Genomic DNA, 6,476 nt, shown 5'->3' on the forward strand with positions numbered 1-6,476 from the left:
TCTCCAGACCAAAGGGCCTTGACGCCACCCTCCTGAGTGGTAATTCCTCAGAGCGTCCACCAGTCCTCCCCTGGCGTAGGCGTGGCTGCTTCCTTCCGTAGACGCAGGAACTCGAAACTAGTTTGTTCTCCCGACGGACGGCCCTCCTGCCTCTCCCTCTCAAGCCTCGTTTACACGAGGCAAGTTGAGAGGCAAGTCAAGTGTACAAGTTACTTGCCTTGGGTAAACATTTGCTTGACAAAGAAAATTGGGCAGATTGGCCAATCTTTTGTGAAGCAGATTTTTACCCACGGCGATTAACTTGTAGCAAGTAACTTGCACACTTGACTTGCATCTCAATTTTTCCCATGTAAACGAGGCTTCAGGGATGGCGGAGGGCAAGAACGCCAGCGCCAAAGATACACCATTGCCTCACTCTTATGTCCTTAATCCCTTCAATACGGGGGCTCCCCCGACATATTTCATTCCAACCAACGTCAGATGACTTTCATTCACTTGACTCGGGGTCTCGGTCGGTGCTGACTTCGATCAGCCCCCAAGTCAACTCCATCAGCTGAATAAGGTCGTCTGACGTCACCGCCCCGATGGTGTCAGTCTGGCCGGTGCGAGTTGAACATCTGTCCCTCACCTGTGATCTTGCCGACTCATTGCAACGGTTCTTCGTTTTTTTTTTCGTCACGTTTCACGTTTTGATTGTTTACTCGTTAGTTTTCATGTTTTACTCATTTATCTCTTTGTTAATTCATTTATGTATTCATTTAATTACCTATCTTTTTATTTATCTATTATTTATTATCTATTAATTTACTATTTATTTATTTATCTATTATCTATTAATTTACTATTTATTTATTTATCTATTTACTTATGATATTAAATATTTTCGTAGACCAATTCATCTTTGTTATAATTCAAACAACTCCTGTCATTAAGTTCTTCCATTATAATGACCCAGTGTGATGTAGCTTTGTGTGAGCAGTAATTACTCTTCCGTTCTCGATCAATGCATATCTACGCAGCGCACCGCTACCTGCTATAAAGCTCAGCATTTGGCGAACATTTTCCTCGTATGGTAGTAGTATTTAGTCAGTGGAGGTGAGGTGGCAAATGAAACGTTAATGCCATAGAATGCAACTTTGTTCAGAGCCAGACGTTTCGATCTCATGGGTCTTCTTCAGTGGAGCCCACGTCTGGTACTGGATAAAACTCCATACTCTGGCCTTTAAGGTTAACCACTAAGCTTAGGACCCAGTCACACCAAGCTTGCGACCTGTTTCCGACCACCGGCGACCAGGCTGATTTGTGCTATTTCTCTGTTTATGAAAAGAATTCAAGACAATGCAATTGGAACGAATCTTCCACTCCTCCCCGTCATGAAGATTACAAAGGATTACAAAGGCGGAGCATGTCGACAGGAGACCTTTTGATCCATATCTAGGTCGGATGCGAAAAAAATCATATTAATAATAGAATAATAAATAAAAACTATAACAATGTAAATAACAAATAAAATACATAAATAAATGCATAGGTATAGTTAAATAATAAACAAACAGGTAAATAGTAAATAATAATAAATTGACATATAACTAATAATAAATGAAAATCAGACAGACAAATGATAACAAAGCAAAAACAAATAATATAAGATAAATTATAATCATTACAGCATCTTACTTAGGTATTTATCTAAATGATTCTTAAAGCTTCGAACTGAACTACATTGCACTACCTGTGCAGGAAGTTTATTCCATTCATTAACTACACGGTTGGCAAAGTTGTTTCTACCTACTTCCAAATTGAATCTATTTCCGGACAGTTTGAGACCATTGTTTCTTGTCTGATTTTCATTCAATGTGAAAATTTGGTCACTTTTGATGTTGTCAATTCCCTTTAAAATCTTAAAGACCTGTATCAAGTCACCTCTGAGTCTACGCTTTTTTAGGGAAAATAGATTAATATGTTTTAGTCGATTTTCGTATGATTTATTTTTGATATTTGGAATCAGTTTTGTGGCTCGCCGTTGTACTTTTTCCAGTCTGTCAATGTCTTTAATGAGCGTGAAATAGCCACTTGGCGCTAACCATGAGAGAAACAAAAGTGCCACCGTCGGTGGTCGGAAACAGATCGTAAGCTTGGTGTGACTGGGGCTTTAGTTACAAATTTGCATTTTCTCATTTGTAATGTTATTTATTTCCACGAGAACTATGTTTAAGACAAATATCTTATCTCAAAATTACTATTTGAGTTGTTGTTTTTTTTACGAAAATATTCATCTGCTAATCTGCTTTTTAAAACACAACATGCAGCGCCATCTCTTGGTATTAGTTCCGATGACGTCATAAGTTGTGTACCAACAGATGATACTCAGCGATATTGAGGTTTCATCGTCATTTAAGAGTAATCTCGACTCCTTAGATATTTCTGACAACAGCCAAGGTGTGTGGATAGACGGCATAGTTCTGGGCTCTCAATTTCATCCGGAGTATATGAAGTAGTTTTCATATGGGTGCATAATTGGTACTTGTGTGCATGTTGGTTCCGCAATGCTGTGTTTGGGCACTCAAAAATTGGGGGGGGGGGTGTTATACGTGACGCATTTAATATTTTTGCACAATTCTGCAGCACGTTCACACTATATATCCTAGATGCCACAATCTTTGTAAACAATAATGTCCACAACGTAATACATTTTTTCATCTCGGCCCAAGTGTACCAGTAAAAGGGTTACTAATTGTTCTTTACACTACAATTTAGATACATTATTTCTGCAGTTTAAAGTATTATAAAGCTAAACAATACCTGCCTGACCAAGAACGTTGTTTAACTTGAATTATATAATCATCAGTGATGTCGGAAGCCCTGACAACACCCTATCATCCTAATTAACATATCTTCTTTTTTTATCTTGTTATATCTATTCTTTCTATGTAATAACTTTGTTATTCACATAGTATTTCTCCTGATTTTTTATTTTTCAAAGCTTATTCATCCGATCAGTTGAATCAAAACTTCTCGTATCATTTGTTTTACAAAGGATTACAAAGGCGGAGCATGCCGACAGGAGACCTTTTGGTCCATATCTAGGTCGGATGCGAAAAAAAATCATAATAATAATAAAATAATAATTATAAAAAAAAACTATAATGTATGCAACAAACAAAATACATAAATAAATGCATAGGTATAGTTGAATAACAAACAAACAGGTAAACAGTAAATAATAATAAATTGACACATAACTAATAATAAATGAAAATCAAACAGACAAATGATAACAAAGCAAAAACAAATAATATAAGATAAATTATAATCATTACAGCATCTTACTTAGGTGTTTATCTAAATGTTCTTAAAGCTTCGAACTGAACTACATTGCACTACCTGTGCAGGAAGTTTATTCCATTCATTAACTACACGGTTGGCAAAGTTGTTTCTACCTACTTCCAAATTTAATCTATTTCCGGATAGTTTGAGACCATTGTTTCTTGTCTGATTATCATTCAATGTGAAAATTTGGTCACTTTTGATGTTGTCAGTTCCCTTTAGAATCTTAAAGACTTGTATCAAGTCACCTCTGAGTCTACGCTTTTTTAGGGAAAACAGATTCATATGTTTTAGTCGATTTTCGTATGATTTATTTTTTATATTTGGAATAAGTTTTGTGGCTCGCCGTTGTACTTTTTCCAGTCTGTCAATGTCTTTAATGAGATTTGGTGACCATACAGAAACAGCATATTCCAAATGTGGACGAACTAACGATTTATATAGCTTGTTAATGAGCGATGGACTTTTGAAATCAAAAGATCGCGCAATCAGTCCTAGAATCCTTTTTGCTTTCTCAGAGGCTGAAATACATTGCTTGGATGATTTGAGGTCGTTACTGATAATTACGCCGAGATCTTTTTCACTATCCACTTTTGTTAACGAATTTCCAAATAACTTGTAATCGTACTTATTGTTGTTTTTACCTATGTGCATTACCTTGCATTTACTCGTGTTAAATTTCATTAGCCACTTTTCAAACCATTGCTGTAATTTATCTAAATCTTCTTGAATATCTAATTGGTTTGAGTGATCATTTGCCACTCCGCACAGTTTTGTATCATCAGCAAATTTGGAAACGGTAGATCTTAGTCCATGGTCTATATCATTTATATATACTATGAATAGAAGTGGCCCAAGAACGGAACCCTGAGGAACTCCACTTGTAACATTTTCCCATCTAGAAGTTTTTCCATTTAAAACAACTCTTTGTTTTCGACCATTCAACCAATTACTAGTCCAACCTAATAGGCTACCACTTATTCCGTGTAAAGCTAATTTAGTAAGTAGTCTTTCGTGTGGGACGGTATCAAAAGCTTTTGCAAAGTCTAGATATACTAAATCTATATTGTTTCTTTTGTCATAATTCGATATAACTGTGTTGTAGAATTCGAGTAAGTTAGTCACGCAAGAACGTTTCCGTCTGAAACCATGCTGGCTATCATTTATCAAACGGTTACTTTCTAAATGATTTTTGATAGCATCTCTGATGATAGTTTCCATTATTTTTCCTACGATTGAAGTCAAACTTATAGGCCTATCGTTATTTGGTTTCTTTTTTGTCACCTTTTTTATGGGAGTAACGTTAGCTAGCTTCCATTGTCTTGGGACATCTCCGGATATGATGTATTTCTTGAAAATAATTTCTAATGGAACAACAATCTCATTTTTAATTTCCTTTAAGATTCTTGGATGCCAACCGTCAGGCCCTGGTGTTTTATTAACTTTGAGTTTGTCTATACACCATTTAATTTTTTATTTTGTTATATTTACCGTAGTGAGTAAGTTTACCCTAGACTTTTCACAGGTTTCAGTTTGGAGTTCACTTTGAGGTGTTTCGTCTACGAATACCGAGCTAAAATAATTGTTTAAGATATTACACATTCCTTCATTTGAATATTCAAGTTGACCGTCAGCAGATAATAGTGGACCAATGTGATTCCTAACAACCTTTTTATCTCTAATGTAACTATAGAATTCTTTGGGATTCTCTTTGGATTTATCAGCGATTTTCATTTCGTATTGTCGTTTTCTTTTTCTTATTGTCTTTTTTAAATCTCTCTGTATTGATACATAACTTTCATAGTCATTAGATGCACCCGAGCACTTATATTTCTTATAAGCCTGTCTCTTTTTAGCAATACTTTTTTCAGTTTCTTTGTCGAGCCACTTTGGGCGAGACTGATTTGGGGGGCGTCTGTCCTTAAAAGGAATGTAAGTTTGAATCATCTTAGTGAGCGTATGAGCATATGCCATATGGTTTACAAAAAGCCACCAATAATTTAGCTCTCCGTATATGTTCTGATCCTTAACCATATGCCATCAGGAATCGTATATAAAAATACAGGACCAGACTCACGAATCTCATCGCCCCAAAATGGCCGGATCAGTGATTATTCTTTGCCCCTAAGATCCATCGACCGACACATTGAGTCTTGCCTGAAACTACATTTCCAAGCACGCCATACCATCCGCCTTTAACGTTTCATTTGCCACCTCGCCCCCATATTTTTTCAGTCTTTAAGTACTCAGTCTCCACTGTCTTCATGCATGTCATACACATACATATGTACGTACGTTCATACATACATACGTACGTACGTTCATACATACTGTACATACATACATACGTACGTACGTACGTTCATACATACATAGTACATACGTACATACATAATACATACGTTCATGCATATATATGTACTTTCGTATATACATTCATACATATATACCGTTCATACATACATACTGTGCATGGATATATATATATATATATATATATATATATATATATATATATATATATATGCATATATATACATACGTATCCACGTTCATACGTACGTTCATACATTCATACATATATACATACATACATATGTACCTTCATACATACATACATACATATGTACCTTCATACATACATACATACATACATATGTACCTTCATACATACATACAAACATATGTACGTACGAGTTCATGTTCATACATACATACATACATACATACATACATACATACATACGTACGTACTTTGCACACGATTCGTCCCATGGCTGCCCCAAAGGTGACTGGTTAGGCAGCATCTCTTCGTGTCCTTGGATGACACGTCTAATGCAATCTTTGTATTGTCTATACAGGTATGCAGAGTAGAGTATAAGTGTGTGCAGACATGATTGTGATTTTACGTAAACGTATTTACTTGGTTGCAATATGCAGGAAAAATGCTGCGGTTGTGAGGCCCCGTCCCTGTGCCTCTATCAACGTGTGTGTGTGTTTGCGTGCGCTAGTGTGTGTGCGTGCTCGCGCGCGCGCGCGTGTGTGTATGTGTTTGTGCATGCATGTATATGTTTGTGTGCGCTCAATTTTGCATGTGCGCGCATGCATGCGTATGTTTGTGTGTGCGCGCGTGCGTATGTGCGTGTGTA

This window comes from Oratosquilla oratoria, chromosome 34 (assembly GCF_046742065.1).
Source record: "Oratosquilla oratoria isolate Oo_2021 chromosome 34, ASM4674206v1, whole genome shotgun sequence".
In the NCBI taxonomy this organism is placed as follows: Eukaryota; Metazoa; Arthropoda; class Malacostraca; order Stomatopoda; family Squillidae; genus Oratosquilla; species Oratosquilla oratoria.